The sequence below is a fragment of the Manduca sexta genome, unplaced genomic scaffold (assembly GCF_014839805.1).
Source record: "Manduca sexta isolate Smith_Timp_Sample1 unplaced genomic scaffold, JHU_Msex_v1.0 HiC_scaffold_1251, whole genome shotgun sequence".
Lineage (NCBI taxonomy): Eukaryota > Metazoa > Arthropoda > Insecta > Lepidoptera > Sphingidae > Manduca > Manduca sexta.
Window position 1 is genome coordinate 374 of NW_023592098.1, and position 17,065 is coordinate 17,438.

The 17,065-nt window shown below is 39.7% G+C and overlaps 1 pseudogene; it reads right to left on the reverse strand.

The window, feature by feature from the left end:
* Window positions 1-633: 633 nt before the first annotated feature.
* On the reverse strand, window positions 634-16,840 carry LOC119191247 (annotated as a pseudogene).
* Between the last annotated feature and the right edge of the window lie 225 nt (window positions 16,841-17,065).

Below are 17,065 nucleotides of genomic sequence, written 5' to 3' on the forward strand. Positions count from 1 at the left end.
ATCTTGGAAAAACTTGTTACGCGGGCGGATCAGCGGGCAAAAACTTGATTCTTCTTATTTTTAATACTGTGATATTAAGCTCATTTGAAAAGTAAATTAAATAATTTAAAGATATGTTTGTTTATTTTCAATCTAAGCAGATGTATTTTTGTACTTGTACTTACTTATATAACTATTCCAAATAAGAATGTAATCTAATAATTTGAGCATCATTATGAATTGAGAGTAGTTGTTTTGTTTTCATATTTTTATTCATTGGTTTACGATAAGGTTAAAAGAAAACAAAATAATATTTTTCAATTATTTATATTGAAATTATCACCTTCTTAATACCAGCACTGAAGGGTGTCCACGTTTAACGTACAACACAATTACAAATTATAGCCACTGATATTGTTACTGAATAAAAAATATAACAAAAGTAATCAGAGCCGGCCTGATATTAATTTGGACTCGCCTGAAGGCACTTGAGGTCAAATATTATTTGCTTGTCGTTTAATTTGGCAAGTCGTAGTCTAATCATTTACAATTATTTTGAAACACACTTGTACATTAATTATTGCGAACGAATACTGTTATTATAAACAGTATTCCTGGATTATATAATAAGATTATAATATAAATATGTAATAATTGTTATAGAATCCAATATTCTAAAATTTACACAAAAGCAATCACACAGAATTACAACAGACCGGCCGAAGGCTAAATTATTGCTCGACATTGTATTGGCGTACTTGTAAATAAACATTATTCATGTAACAAAAATCGTCTATACATGTTTACAGGCTGAGTTCAGACTGAACTATTTTAAGTTATGGATAAATACGTTTATCTATAACTTATGATTTCTAACGGAATGCAAATTACAATTGTTTTTTTAACAAAATATTTCAGCCCAAGCATCTCCGCTTTCTAACTGTGTATTCATTAAAGCAGTGTTATATTAACATACAAATGTATATCCGTTTGTCTATGCACTGTCGTATGACTTCCTAAGTACTTTAGTAATCTCTGGCAAGGAAGAAGTTGGTAGTTTGTCTACGGACTCTCGTCGCACTAACTAATCTTTATATAAATATTTACATTCTATCCCAACTGAGTATGAGATGCAATGTCTTGCTTTATTTATTTTTTACATTTTTGACACAATTGAGGGTTGGCAAAAGTTTATGTATTTTGTATTGCGTTAATAATATCTAACATGGATGAAATTGAGACGAGCGAAACAGGGTTACAATGTATTGTCAATTGTTACTTTACAAAAATACGCAAAATATTTAAACTACAAAATACCTTACGTAAAAGGGCCTAACAAAAATTCAAATGTCTTATTCTCACAATTCTCAGCATAAGAAAAGGTATATATTAGTGATGAAACTTAATCCGTATTGGTATTATTAACACAATACAATATTATTATTCCAGTTAACATATTCAGAATAAATTTACTCGTATTATAATGGCAAGAATTTGTGTATCTGCACAACCCTTCCACACAAACAGTACAAAATTCATTCATAGCAAGTCTTTTTTATCCCTAATTACAGATTCACCTAACTCTGAACACTATCCAGCCAATGTCGCCTCTATTATATTCTATTTAAATGCACTTCATATTAAAATTTTACGTTCTAACCTAAACAAATCAACGGATATTTTGTGCCTGAATCAACGAATCATACGGCGCAAGTTTAAACATAATATTTTCGAATAGTTGTTGAAAATTGAGTGTTTAGTGCCAGTAAATGTATGAGAGACTTCCATTTTGAACGAAGCTATTGAGCGTACGCAGAAAATTAAATAAATTGTCATTTTTATTATTTTTTCTAGATCTAGCATGAAACAGAAACACATTAAAAATATCGGAAACAAAAAACCATGAACCCAATTTATTTAATTAAATGCGTACGAATCGCGTCCTTAAAACAGCAGATAAACCGGCTTACAGAAGATAAAATAAAACAATAACTAACGTACAGCATACAACTAAAGATACTGAATACTCAAGAATACTGAAACAATGATGGCATTGCTTAACTCACGTCTGGACTTATAATATTTCTTTGGTGTTATGTCATTTAATATCTTCCACTGCTATTGGACGCTATATGAATGGCGACCTATGTGTCTACTGGCGCGGCGCGTACTGCCATCTTCCGAAAGTTCTAGATGACCGCAGTACGCCCGCATCCCAACTACTTACATTAATTGTCTAGTTTCTCAGTACTAAACTTACTTTAATATTTACATCACTTACATCTATGTACACATATGGAATCATTGAGATCAATACACATTATTACTTACATATAAAAAACGACGTTACGAGGTCAGTTATATATTTTTCCGTTTAAATAAAAATAATACTTTAGAGTAGACTGGTTTGGTACACGACCGGCACGAGACGTACCATTCATGAGGTAATTATTTTACCGTACGCGCGTCCGTCTGTACTCGCGACGTCGCAATTTGTGTGAATAACTTTATTTACATGCTTACTTATTGCACGTATCGAGGCCAAAGAAATAAACAAAAACGACAATTCAATTGCGCCAATTTTGAAAAAGAAAACTTAACTCGAACAATGTATCGAAAAACATGTTCTTACCAATACAGTCGGTTTTTTACATTTAGCATCTTGTGTAGCTTTCCAACGATGTTTTCATACATTCGTAAACAATAAACGCCTTAGTGAATGATTTATAACTGCGGTGTAAATGAGAATAAATACATGTAATACTTTAGATAGTTGTCGCGAATTTCAACCAAACCTTTCTTTGACGAGGAACATGAGTTTCTTCTTGCCTTTGTATTTGAGTTTGATTTCTTGCAGTAGAGCTGCGAACTGGTGCGGCCCGTCGTGGGCTAACGCGAACGTGTCGCGGGCCTTGCCTGTTCATATAAAAAATACTATGAGATATGACAGAAAAAATATTTAAACTAACACTGCATATTGACCCTTATGCACATGATGGTAAGTGGAGTAGGGTCTGGACAGCGTGTAGACAGATGAGGGACTCTCTTTCATTTCAGGCTTTTTACATTAATTAAGAACAGGATTTATTTTACATAAATTGAATTCTAGAATATTCTAATAAGTAAGTGTGATAATACCGAGAAAGTCGACGAAGTCGGCGTAGTGTCTCGGCGAGATGTGTGCGAGGCGCGCATGCGTGGTGGAGGCGTAGGCGCGCAGCGCCGCCTCCAGCAGAGGGCGCAGCGGCGTGGGCGGGCGCGGGGAGGGCCGCGCGCGCGAGCACCCCGCCGCCGCCACGCAGCACCGCCGCAGCACGTCCGACTGTACGCATAGAGTGGGATACTGAAGTTCATACAACCAAAGACAACCATACACTACTTGACTGTATTCCGTCTCATGATTTGATAGGGGCAAGGAACACCTGTATCCCAAGATAAGCAAAATGCAAAAATGCGTTATAGATGTTTTTATAAATCAAAATTAAAAAAATCTGTTACAGTCAGGAAGGGTTCTTATGATAGTCAATTTTTTAGAATTCAAAACAGTTAACTGTTCTTTTAATTTTAAATCAAAGTAAACCCTAGCTAGTAATATAATTGCTTGAAAATGTAATACAAACTTACCAGAACAGGCGCGCACTGGACGTTTTAACTAACAATGGCAACATTGCCTGTAGCTCGGCGCGACCCAGTGAGTGAGCTAACGCCACAGCCCAGTGGATATCCGCTATTGCTGGGTGACTGTCCTGTGAAAGGAAGGATTATTATTTATTGAGTTTCATAGACACAATTAATAGATGGCGCTGTTCAACATTTTTTTTTATACTAATATGTACATATACAGATTTATGCCTTTTATCCCTGAAGGGGTTGGCAGCAATGCATCTATCCACTAGTTCACTGATTATGTAAAACACGACAAAAGCTCAAGATTTTAGCAAATAAATTAAAAATGATTACAAAAATGTTTTATGTAATGAAGTAGAATATTACATTTAGCAGTCGCAAAGGATATGTCGGTTGCATGGTGTGTGATGTGGTCGGTAGTAGTACCTGGTTGTAGTGCAGATGCAGGTTGCGCATGGCGAGCGTGGCGAGGCGCATGGCGCGCGGGCTGGCCGCGCTGCTCCATGCGCGCCACGGCGAACAGCTGCGACGAGGCCAGCGCGCCGCGCGCCGCCGCGCCGCCCACCGCCGCGCACGCCGCCTCGAACGCGCCCGCGCTGCCCTCGCACACCGACAGCGCCGACAGCGCGCACCCGGCAGGTCCTGCGCGCGGACACACACACATACTTTACGATTTATGTTTTCATTTTGCGGCTCGAAGGACCAAAATATTTAGCATGACACTAATACAAAAATAAAATTTTAATTTGTACAAAATCTATTATATTACATATTATAGTATTTATATCATAATGTAGAGGGTCACACTAAATTGATTTTTAATTGTCTTTCAATTCAACCAACACAAAACGTATATTATGTTGATATGATTATCATTTATCACAGTAATTTGACTTTCGGGAATTAAGAGTGGAACATGTACCTTGGCGGCGCACTGTAGCGCGAGCGTGCGTGCGCAGGCGCTTAGCTTTCCTGCTGTTCGAAGGTGAGGCCGAGTCGCAGCGCGGTGGCGTGCGACATGGCGCTGCCGCCACTACCGGGCCCGTCGCCTCCGTCGGCGTGAATAGCTCATACCTGCAAATAACCATTCATTTGCTTGACGTCGTCGTTTATTACCAAAGAGTCTGCTCGTGGTCTGTAACGAGATATTGTCCCGAAATAAAAAACATGAATACATTCCAAAACTATTCTATTTATGTGAGTATTATGTAATTCCTCACCAGTTCTGCATGATGGAGAGCAGCGCGTCTAGTCCGAGCTCGGTGGCGCACGTCACCAGCCAGCGGACCATCTCGCGCCGCCGCCAGTTCACTGATGACAACGTCATCCGCAACACCTGTAATGTTAAACACGTCATGAATAACTCAACTTTATCTTTATTAGAAACGTTTTTTAAACTCAATATTCTGCAATGAGAATGATAAGATTGTAAATTGAGTATTGTAGTACCTGCAGTCCGAGTTCGAACGCCGCGGCGAGCAGGTCGCGGTGGTGGTGCGGCGCGTCGGGCGGCGCGGCGTGTCGCAGCGCGTCCTGCGCGAGGCGGAACAGCTGCGCGGCGGAGCGCGCGTGCCGCTGCGCCGCCGCGAGCGCCGCGCGGAGCCGCGCCGCCGAGCCGCGCGCCGCGCCCAGCAACGCGCTCGCCAGCGCCGCCTGCTGCTGCTCCGCGTGCTGCAGCGTGTGCCACGCGCCCGCGCCCGCTCCCGCGCCGCCCGCGCCCGCGCCTCCCGTCTAACGCGTACGCTTCACCATTGGCAGTCTGTACATATACGATATACAAATGTTATATATCAAAAATTTCGACATAAATGCTAAGTTTCCACAAAAAAATAAAATTTATGAAGAATATAAATAGTTTTATTATGACAATATAAAAACATAATAATAATACAATAATAATATATAACCTCATGGCACGCAATCCAACACGGTAGGCGAGGTCCGGGTCGGTGGGCAGCAGCGTGAGGAAGAGGTATCTGGCGAAGGTGTGCGCAGGCGCAGCGCGGGGATGCACGCGGGCGCCGAGGCGAGGCAGGGCCGCCCAGCAGCAGCGCCCGCGCCACGCGGCCGCACAGAGCCCGCCGCCTCGCCCTCCACGCGCTGCAGCTGGCTGATCAGACGCTCCTCCTGAACACGCACATACATCAATGTAGTACATCGCAAAATTAAAAAACAAATCCTAATAAGTTATTATAATAAATGAGTACACATACAATTCTTTAGATTCTACACCTTACTCGAAAATAGGCATGTACTAAGTACACAACACTACCTTCATAATAGCACATATTCTTTGCATACTAACCTGTTTACAATACCGCTCCTGCGCATATAGTCCGCTGGGCAGCATCCGTTGGACACCAAGTCCTAACAGGGCAGCTTCTAATGCTAGGGCCAGGTACGTCTCTTCAGGGTTTTACTGCCAGCTACAGGCACATGTTGGTACCTGTGGGTAAATAATAATATTCCATTAAAACAATGCAGAAATTGGCCGCTTCGTAGGAGTGACAAAGACTGTCTCTTTTTATTTATGTCACATGCGCATATAAATAAAAGAACTATAGACAGCATATATATCCTTTATCTTTTTTACACTTTTTATTATTAAAATACGTGGTAGCTGCATAGTACAATTCTATACATGGCGTGGACCATCCTATACCTATAGATTTGGGACCGTTTAATTGCTATTAAATTTGAATAGGCGCAAATTAGTGTCTAATTAGAACTCTGTCAATATTAATCCTAAAGTAGTTATTACCGTGGCGGCAGTCCAGTGTTGGGCTCCTCGTCGAGGTACGCGGTGTGGAGTCGCGGCGAGGCGCGCTGGTCGTCCGGCGCGAGGCACGCGTCCGCGAGGCACTCGTACACGCACCAGATCGCCTCCAGCGTCCATCCGATCCAACATCTGCTGTCTGTTTCATACGAAATAAATTTAATTAATGTGGTATTGAGATTTATAGTTCTCAATACACTTACCTAAAATATATATCTAATCTAAAACTAGAATTATGTCCTAGTGTTTCAAAAGAATTATGAGATATGTTCAAAACGTTAATTAAAATCTATAGTAGAAATATTAAAGAATGAACGACTGAACGAATGAATGGTTGAATGAGTAAGTAAATGAATGAAGATATTGTGTACTGACCGCGTCCGATACACCGCTGCGAGTGCGAGAGCGCGCAGGTGGCGGCGCCGGGCAGGCACGCGCCGCTGTCCATGTGCGCGCACACCAGCGACAACTTCACGCGCTCGCCGCACGCACCCGCGCCGCCTGCGCCCGCGCACGACTCCGAGCCGGCGCACGCGCGCAGCGACTCGCCGCTCGACGACGCCTCGCCCGCGCCCACCTCCTCCCACCGCTGCTGCGCCACCCTCCTAATGATGTACATTGGTTTAGTTTATGAGTTTATAAAAGTGGTCACATCATCCATGAATACACAATTAGAGAAATTGTACCAGAGTAATGGCCCATAAAATTAGACTTTAAAACTAAATTGTTATGACAATATTTTTCATCAGAGTACAAGATAAATAAAGCGGCGATAGCCTAGTTGGTTGTGGAACGAACTGCTGACGAATGTCCGCAGGTTCAAATCCCAAGGGCATACACCTCTGACTTATTTAAAACCATGTGTGTATTCTTTGTGAATTATCGTTCGCTTTAACGGTAAGGGAAAACATCGTGAGGAAACCTGCATCTGAGAAGTTTTCTATAGGATTTCGAAGGTGTGTGAAGTTTACCAATCCGCACTAGGCCAGCGTGGCGGACTAAGGCCTAATCCCTCTCATTAGCAGAGGAGGCCCGTGCCCAGCAGTGGGACAGTATATTATTATTATTATATAGAGTACAAGGGTTGAGTTGCTGGTGGTGGTCGGTACCCACCTGTCGGTGCCGCATGGCCCTGGCGGCGCTGACGGCGAGGCGCAGCGCGCGCGGGCGCGCGCCCGTGCGCTCGCAGCGCCTCGATACGCGCGCCACCACCGGCAAGTGCTCTGGAACAAACACACTATAAGTATAAGTTGTTGTAAGATACGCAAAAGGAGATAGTGAAGATTGACGTTTAACATTGAAATTACACTAATTTTCGGGGGGTCCCCCCCGTGACCATGAAGGCTGCAAAGTCTTCGAAACGTCGGGAGAAAATAAATTACTAAAACCGCGATAGAATCCGAAAATTAGTTTAATTTCAATTTTTAACATTCGCGTAAACATAAGAAATCATTATTGACGTTTAAATTTTTTGCCTCATTGATATGATATGTGATAATAAAAGTTCAAAACATATTTTAACTAAGATGTTTTAATAATGGAAATATAGACCTTATAAACTATAATTAATCTGGCATACTCGGCTCATTTTCGACCATACTGTGGGTTGGGTCCTTTTTGCTTATCTACTCCCATTGACAATGGAACGCAAGATGGAGATTCAAAACAAAAGACTTTTTAAATTCTTTAAGTTACATATTGTTTGTAACAAATGATTTCGAAGGTCTACCAAACCGCACATAACAATCATGATGTACCAGTCTAATCCTTCTCAGAAGTAGAAACCCGTGTTCAAGAATATAGCGGTATATAATATAAGGGTGTTTTCCCTCACCATGCCACAGCGGCTGTCCAAGCTCGTTGAACTTGGGGTACGGCTGCAGCGTGGTGGTACTGGAGCCGCTGGCCTTGCCCGGCTTGTCAGGGTCGCAGTATTCGTCGCTGCTCAGGATGTTCTTCAGGTGCTCGTTCTCCCACGATATGTCCACCGCATCCAATGCTCTGGGGAAGGTGATGGTGACGTCAGTAAGAGGAAATCAAGTGATCGAATTGAATACATATAACTGTTACCAATATACCTTATTATTAACCATTTATTGCGGAAAGGGTAAGTGTAACTATTGGGCAAGTTAGCGCTCAAGTTCCCTTGCATTCTGTGGTGGATATACACATTAGACACCCTTAGGATTTTTATGTAACTAGTTGACCCGACAGACGTTATATGAATTTTCGCGCATTCTGTCAACCGCTGACAGTTATTTCAAACAATTGACAGTTATATAAAATTAATATTTTCTTTAAGTTTTCTTAATTTTTCTTATTTTCCGTGCAATTTTTATTTTTTCTTCCATAAAACCTTCTCGTGACAATAACAACAAAAAAAAAAGTGAAATCGGTCCAGCCGTTCACGCGTGATGGCGTGACCAAGGGAAATAGGGATTCATTTTTATATAGATTTGTAAGAGTAGGCAACAGTGACAAAGGATGGAATTTTCAAAAGGTAAAGGTAAAAAATTGCCTTAGTTAACATATCGCGGCCAACAGAAAACAAATTAAGACAAATATAAATAAACCCAAAAGGGAAGCCGTAGGAATCGGGTTGTATGGACGCTTCGCCACTGATAATCGGTTAATTGACCAATAAGATTCGCCATTGTAGGCGACCTAGTTAATTGACCAATGAGAGTAATTGCATTGACTTTAGAATAATGGTTTGTTGTAGTTGTACAATAAGTAATTAAAATATTTGGATCAGGGAAATATATGACTCACTTGTGGAAAACAGTCCTCGGCGTCAACTGCGTCGTCGTCCTTTGGTTGTGCAGTCTTAATCTCTTACTGGCTCTCCTGTACTCCCTCTCGTAACTGCGGAACAAAGGATATTGTAATACAAAAAAAATAAGATACATTTTCCTTTGCCTCTAATTGCAATTTTCAATAAACGTACCCAACCGTTTTTTTGATCTATAACAAAATTTTACTAATCAGAACAAAGGTTTTTTGACGCTCATAAATGAGTTATTTTGATTGGCATTCTCGAAATCGGATTGAAGATTGAGATTGAGATCGGCTATTGAAAAACACTGTAAGTTGTGAAACTATAAGTGATTAAAAATTTAAACTTGTCATCTTTTTCAACCCGATAATCAAACACAAAGCCTACGGAGGAGACCAATTACGTATCAAATAAGGGACCCCCCTCAACCAATGAGCTAAACACAACTAACTATAATCTATGTTATAATTTTGCAAAAAAAAATACTAATTTGTTAATTCATTAGTAAAGAAAAAAAACAAAACCTATACCCCGCCATTAAACTGCATTTAAAATATATCTTTTTTATAGTCGATAATCTAAACATATTATATAACAAAGTCCCCTTTATGTCTGTCTGTATGTTATCGATTTTCTTAAAATCTATTGAACGGATTTTTATGAAATTTGGTATGAAGATAGTTTAAGACCCTGGGAAGGCTATAGACTACTTTCTATCCCGGGAAATATACTGTGGTACTTTTATCTGGGAAAGTTAGTTGAAATATAAATACTTACTTGTTAGGCCTAGACTCCTCGTCGGAGCTCTCGGGTGCGAGTGCATCTCGCGCCGCTGCGCTCCCTGTGCCTCTCCTGGAATTCAACGATCTACTTTACACTATAAATACCGATTCAATTATTGTTATTGGCGATTGGCAACGTTATGCCATTGTCGACCTTCGTGACGTAAATTTTGTTTCCAAATTAAAAATATTGCTATGTATATTTCACATACAATTATTAACTAAATAACTTAATAATTATTGTTAGTTATATTTTACTAATTTAAGTGACTTAGGTAGCCGAGGTTTCGCTATTTGATACATATCTACACCCCTCCGTATAAATGATTATAAGGTCTTATTGACAGGGAAGTACCCTGCTTTTTATGTATTGGCACGACAATGTGACCTTACTGCACCTGATGGAAAGTGGAGTGGGGTCCAATAGAACGTCGTCGACGAGACGAGATGATTATCCCTTGGCAGTCGACACAATGCCGGCCTGCTGGAACCGGATATACACAGGCTGATCCGGAACGCGACGACATACGTGGGCCACTATGACGGGTGAACAAGGTGGTCGCTATCCGGGCGGATATAAAATATATTCTATCACCAGCACCTGCTTTGTCTATCTCTGTCATCAAGAAACATTGTGCGATATTCCTGTTCGGCTAGACAGTTTAATACTGACTCATAATCAATGATAAATTTTAATGGTAAAACGACTCATACATTACGATTACAATTACAATGTCATCTCAGTCATCAGTGTCGATTATAATTCAAAGTTCTGGAATGTTCCATCAGTTTAAGACAATATGCCATCAGGCTAGCAGGTTATTGGAGTCGTTCAGTAAGGGCAGATAATTGTAAGATGTTGCTGAAATTACTCTTAGTACAGTGGGTGGTTATAAACTCATATTATCTAGTTTCATTAGAGCTATGTCTATATGTACAGCAACAAAGTATGAAAATTTAAAATTCAAATCTGACTGTACATTTAAAAGCAACATATTATAATGGTGATTAATGTGAATTTTACTAATTACGTAGTTTCTCTGATGGCAAAAATATAGTAGCTCAATACAAATAATATAAAAGACGCGAGAGCAAGACGCACTTTTAGAATTACAATGTCGAATGCAACAAAAATGACGACATTTTGTATCGATATTCCATAGTTTTCACTTTTCAAATGTGGATTATAAAGTCAATTTAATGTTGTTTCTCACTTGCGTCATTGTAATTTTAAAAGGTTTAGATATCTATGTTTGTTTCCCACTGTTTTAAATTTATAATAAAGGAGTAATATATACCTGTCTCTCTCTTCTCTTTCCCGCAGCCTCTCTCTGTCCCTTTCTTCCCTATCTCTATGCCTTTCTCTGTCGCGGTCTCTGTGATCTCTGTCGCGATCTCTCGTTCTTTCTCTTTCTCTCGCGTACTAAAATGATATGAATCCATAATCAATACTTAAATTCATGTTAACTTTATTATCATAGATTCTGTGTAACACAAGTGGAACGGAAACAATATTGATAAAGACTTTTATTTATTAATTACAGGAAGTGCTTTCGATACTGTTATAACTATTCTGGATTTTTTAAATGTTTTTTTACATTATTTGATGTGATTATAATATATGGAGTTATGGGAAAGAAAGGTATTCCGCTATTCGATACGTTTGAGTTAGATTTGGGTGTGGTTTGCCAATAAATATTGAATTCAGATGTCCATTAGGGACAATCTACGGTTCATCTTCATTGATGAACGTTATCAAAATTGGCTCAGTAATTTCAGAAATAATCTCTTCTAACAAAATCACAAGGTATCTATTAATGCAGATTTGAATATAATGTAGAGTTTAGACTGTAGGGTGGGTATATTCAATTATTACTAGTACTATAGGACCTAGAGAATTCACCTAGTATTTTTTCTAGAATGAGATTTTTCTTTAAGCGCTGGACCACAACCTTCCAAAATAATAAAAATCAAACTAAACTACCAAACACTCACCAAAGGAAACGACCTATAATCCGGATCCTCAGTCGGACAGACCTCTACCGCCGACCACTCTAACAAATGTCGCCATTGCATCCTGTGGTTCTTGTTACTGCCAGGGTCCAGGACTATGCTGACCCACAGCGCGCCGAGCTGCTCCCACAGTTGGCGACATTTCTCCGTCATGGGTGTGTTCTGGTTCCGCCAGAGGAGAAGCCGAGGGTCCGAGAGGAACTGTTCCGTCATCAGCATCAGCATCCGTGGACCGTTCGAGTCTTGTGCTCTGAGCATTTCACGAACCTGGAAGTGGCAATTTTTTTTTTTTTATATCTTTGAATGATGAGACGAGCTTACCGTTCGCCTGATGGTAAGTGAGGCGACCGCCCCTAAACAATAGAAACACCATCCAACACCTTGCATTACAAAGTATTGTTTAGTATTCCAATACGCTCGCCATCTTGAGACGTGAGATGTTAAGTCTCATTATGTCCAGTAGTTACACTGGCTACAATGTCCTTCAAACCGGAACACAATAGTGAATGACTACACACTGCTGCTTAGCGGCAGAAATAGACATTGCGGTGGTACCTACCCAGGAGGACTCTCACATATTAGAGACCTACCAAAAGTTAAACATTTGTTATGTTTATTTTTCAAAATGTCAACCGTATTTTATTTCAGTAAAATGTGTAAGAAAAATTTGCTTTTACACCTTACTTAGCTAGTGAATCGATACTGTCTGAGATATAACTCTTCTTGGGGACTTAACAATCTTCGTAATCGGAACAATTTTCAACCTAACTCGATTTGCTGCAACTATATCAGATCCCATACTATATTTATATTAAATTTAAAACTTACCTTAGAAAATAAGGAGTTTAATTGTTTATTAGCGTTATAGTAGGTCCCCTGTAGTAGATACGCCCTCACTTGCTCGCACACCTGCAACATACACGAAATTATAACTAAGAAACCAGAGTTAACTTCCCCTACCACGTTTTCAGGGCATTTAATTTTATGTGTAAAGGCATCTCTTAGACAATAAGTAACGGAGATAATAAATATTACTAACACGTTCCATCATATGTGATGGTGAAGCTTGCCTATTTTATAAAAGAAAAACAACTTTTGGTGAAATTGGAAATAAGAAGTCATGATTGGACTGGTCCTGACAAGTTGATCTTATAAAATATTCAGGAAGACGTATATCCATATAGACTGTGACAATTATGATAATGACGGATACAATGATGAAGATATTGATAATGACGAAGACGACGATGACAATGATATAATCGAAGAAGAGGACGGTGATGATGATGATCAGGGGGTTAAACGAGACTATGATAATGAGGATCATGACGAAGATGATGATCATGATTATAACGGCGACGACGATAACAAAGACGACTATGACAATGATGATAATGATGATCATGATCAGGGTGCTCACTTGCTGCTCATCGAGATGCCAAGCATGGTGTGCGTCAGGCGGAGGCCCGGCAGTCGGGTCGGGTGCGCCACATATCCTGTTGATGGCGGAGCGCGCCTGTAACACCTCGTCTGCAAGTCGCTGCGCTGTTGGCAGCACCTCCGTGTGGTGCTCTGCGATCAGGTACTGGACGAATTTCTGCAGCTGCTGGCGGTCCATCTGTAGAAGGGTTTCTGGAAGAGAATATATTAAATTAATAAGTACATTATGAGGTATTAATATTAGCCAGGCTGGTTGTAAAAGTTAGGGCAATGACATTTGTGACATGAATAAAGAAAATCGTTGAGTCAATATTGGTATGACATAAAGGCAGGTACTGACTGACCCAACAAAGCGTCGTTTAACTAAGTATTGAATGTCTTCATCATCGCTTTTCTGCTATGCTAGAGGCACAGTTAAGTCGTAGCCCTTGTCTCCTGGATCAGATAAATGGGTACTGCAGTATGATGTCTGATCCTCACCTGAGATGGGCACCCGCAGCCGCACGGAGTCTGCATTCCTGATGCGGTAGAGCGCCAGCGCGACAACATGCTGGCACCAGAATATGTCGCGCGCCTCGCAGCTGCACGTCACGCCTGTTATCTTGCATCTGGTGACGGAAAAATACTCGATAAAGGATATCGATTATGTAATTGTATCGATTCAAAAGGGTCAATTTTAGAAGTCAATATTCAACTGCGTTAGCAACATTACCCGAACTTTAAAGTACACAACACTGCGTGACATTACTACAGGGTTAGTGACTCTGAGGCCCGCTGTTCCATCCGTGGTCAGCAGTGTTGAAGGGTCCATATTCCATAATGGTTAATTATAGTTACTTAGTCCATTAATTATAGTTACACCCGCCGGTGTAACTATAATTAATGGCCATAGATAACCTTCATTTGCTCTCTTTTTTTATTAATTTGTAAACAATGCTCAGATTTGAAGGCATCCATTTGTAGTGCTATGCGATGACTCTCTGCCTTCGTAAAATTTTGACCCCGGTAAACCACGGGCTATCACATGTAAGTCTTAATGCTGCGTAACAGCTGCAATGACCCTCAAATTAAAACACAAGTTTTTACCGATGTTTCTTGATGGCGGAAATGGTCGTCACGATAGCACCTTTTATTACATCAACTTATCATAATCTCAAACAAGATTGAAAACCACTTATATATCATCAATAATAATTCAATTAAGAAAACGCAGAACCACTTATAGCTGCTGTTAATGAGATCCGTGTTCACAAGAACACTGACATAATTATCCAACAAATCCTTAACGAGTACTTGTAGGAACCTGTTATATATTAACTAGCTCTTGATCGCGGCCCCGCCCTTGTTAAGTTCCAGGTACAAGGAGTAATCTATAATGCTATATAGACTTTGCAAGTTTTGTAGCATATTTTGCGTAAGAACTGCGTTTTCTAGCGGCAATATTTCAATAGTTCTATAGCCATGTGATTTGCTGCAATTCAAACAACCTTTATTTGCAGGAGTCGGCTTGCCATGATTGGCATGACAAAAATTGCTAGCAAAATTCGACTTTTATACGTTCACTTATTGATTTAAACTCTGTTCAACAGTCACGGATAATGCGGGTTTCTATAGTGAAAGATTTTACAAAATAGCAATAATGTTAGAGATTGGTGCGTGCAAACTCCTCATCCTTACTATAACAGTGTATTTTTTATAAAATTGTCTGTCTGTTCCGCTTACACGGTCAAACCACTGAACCGGTATCGATAAAATTTAGTACAGAGTAAGCTTGAAAGCCACGGTATATAGCAGTGGCGAATGGTTAAATTTTCTGTAACTCGAAACAACATATTGGTACTAATATGCAGAAACGCGCTCTGCATCGTCCTGATGATCATTAGAGTCTACATAAATTCTATTTAAAGGGAAGCCGACAGGAACCGGGTTATATGGACCCTAAGTCATAGGTATATAGGCCACTTTATAACGTTTATCTCAAGCAGAATTCCATTCACCAAAACCGCGTTCAATTGTTATACTATAATATCAACCATAGTTCAGCTATCTTTAATAGACAACCTTTCCGTCATCACCGGCTGTACGTTTTAAAACAGATCTCACAAAGTAAATACATCAGTGTATCCAGACGTGAAATTACTTTCCTTTTAAAAGAAATATCCTTCGCAAGTCTTGAGCCGAATCAGATGATTGTGGCTTTTCATAGGAACGACAAAGTTTCTTAACAAAAGCTATTGTTGGTACATCGGAGCACAATGGCCGCAACCCGATGAACCTAAATTTTTTTCTGCTGTTTACGAGTCATGTAAGGGGTGAATTTTGTTTTTGCCATGTTCCATGTTTTAAAATTATTGATTTTTTCATTTGGTTCAACATTTTCTGTATGATGCTATGCCATGATATAATTATTAGTAATCTATTATTTCAAATGGACGGACGAAACTACGCCTGACTTTAACATCTCATAATAATGATGGCTTCTAAAAAGTACCTTATTACAATATATATTATTTCGCTAATTACCTGTCAAATGAAACAGTGACCCTGTAAAGTCTCTCGGGCTCGGAGCACGGAGGCACGGCGGCTGGCGCTCGCACTACGCCGCTGAGGTGGAAACCTGAAACAAACATAGTTTTTAAGTACTTCAAAAATCAAGCGAATGAAGCTCTGGGTACAGCCAGCACCATAAGAAAGGTATTACTGGTTGCTTTGCCAAACTGTTTTCAGCTAATGGTGTTTTTACAAAAGTATCAGATTTTGCATTTGATGACCCACATTAGTCAATTCAGTATACAGTTATATAAACTGGCGTGATGTAGTAGTAGACTTTTTAATGGTATTGCATAAGGTTCAAATCTGTACTTCCCAACTGACATATATAGTTTATCCGGTTCCAAGAGGCCGGCATAATTGTATCGATTGTCAAGGGGTAATCTTCTCTCGTCAGTCCACATTCTATTGGACCCCACTCCACTTACTATCACGTGCAATGGGGTCAAAATCCGCTATGCTTCTTTTTGATTTATAAAAATTTACAACTTACATTGAGTATTCGACCTAAGAATTGCGCTCACGCACTTTCAGCCCAGTCTTAATATGCTGTAGGCAACACGCATTAACAACTAACCTCTATACCCTTAAAAATAGAATAAATAACAATCATAACAGGAAAGCTATATCGGTGTTCAAACACTACGCGCAAACATCGACGAATATATCAATAAATTTTAACGACTTCAAACTACGTATTTGGAAACAAACGAATAACCGGTGCAGTTTACAAAATGATTACAAATTTAACTGTTCTGTTATTAATTCTAGTAATTATATAAACGCCTAGAAGCAGAATGTGAATTCGCTGAAGCAATAGTACAATCTGATTTGACGGCATAATAGCGGATGAATTTCTGCTTACCCTTTCTTACTCGTGTAAGTGTACATGTACATTATTTCTAGCGTCTATTCGGAAGTTAAAACACCGAAGTTTAATAGTTACTTATTAAGTAGTTTGAAGGAAATAATTGTTTCATTCCAATGGTTTCATTATAATTTGGCATGATTTCGTTTCATACAATACAATCAATTGTAACCTTCAAAACGTGAACTAGTTTGAAGATTACAGTCATGCTGAAGAAACTTCAATATTCCAGTTTCATGGCAATTTATTGTTTT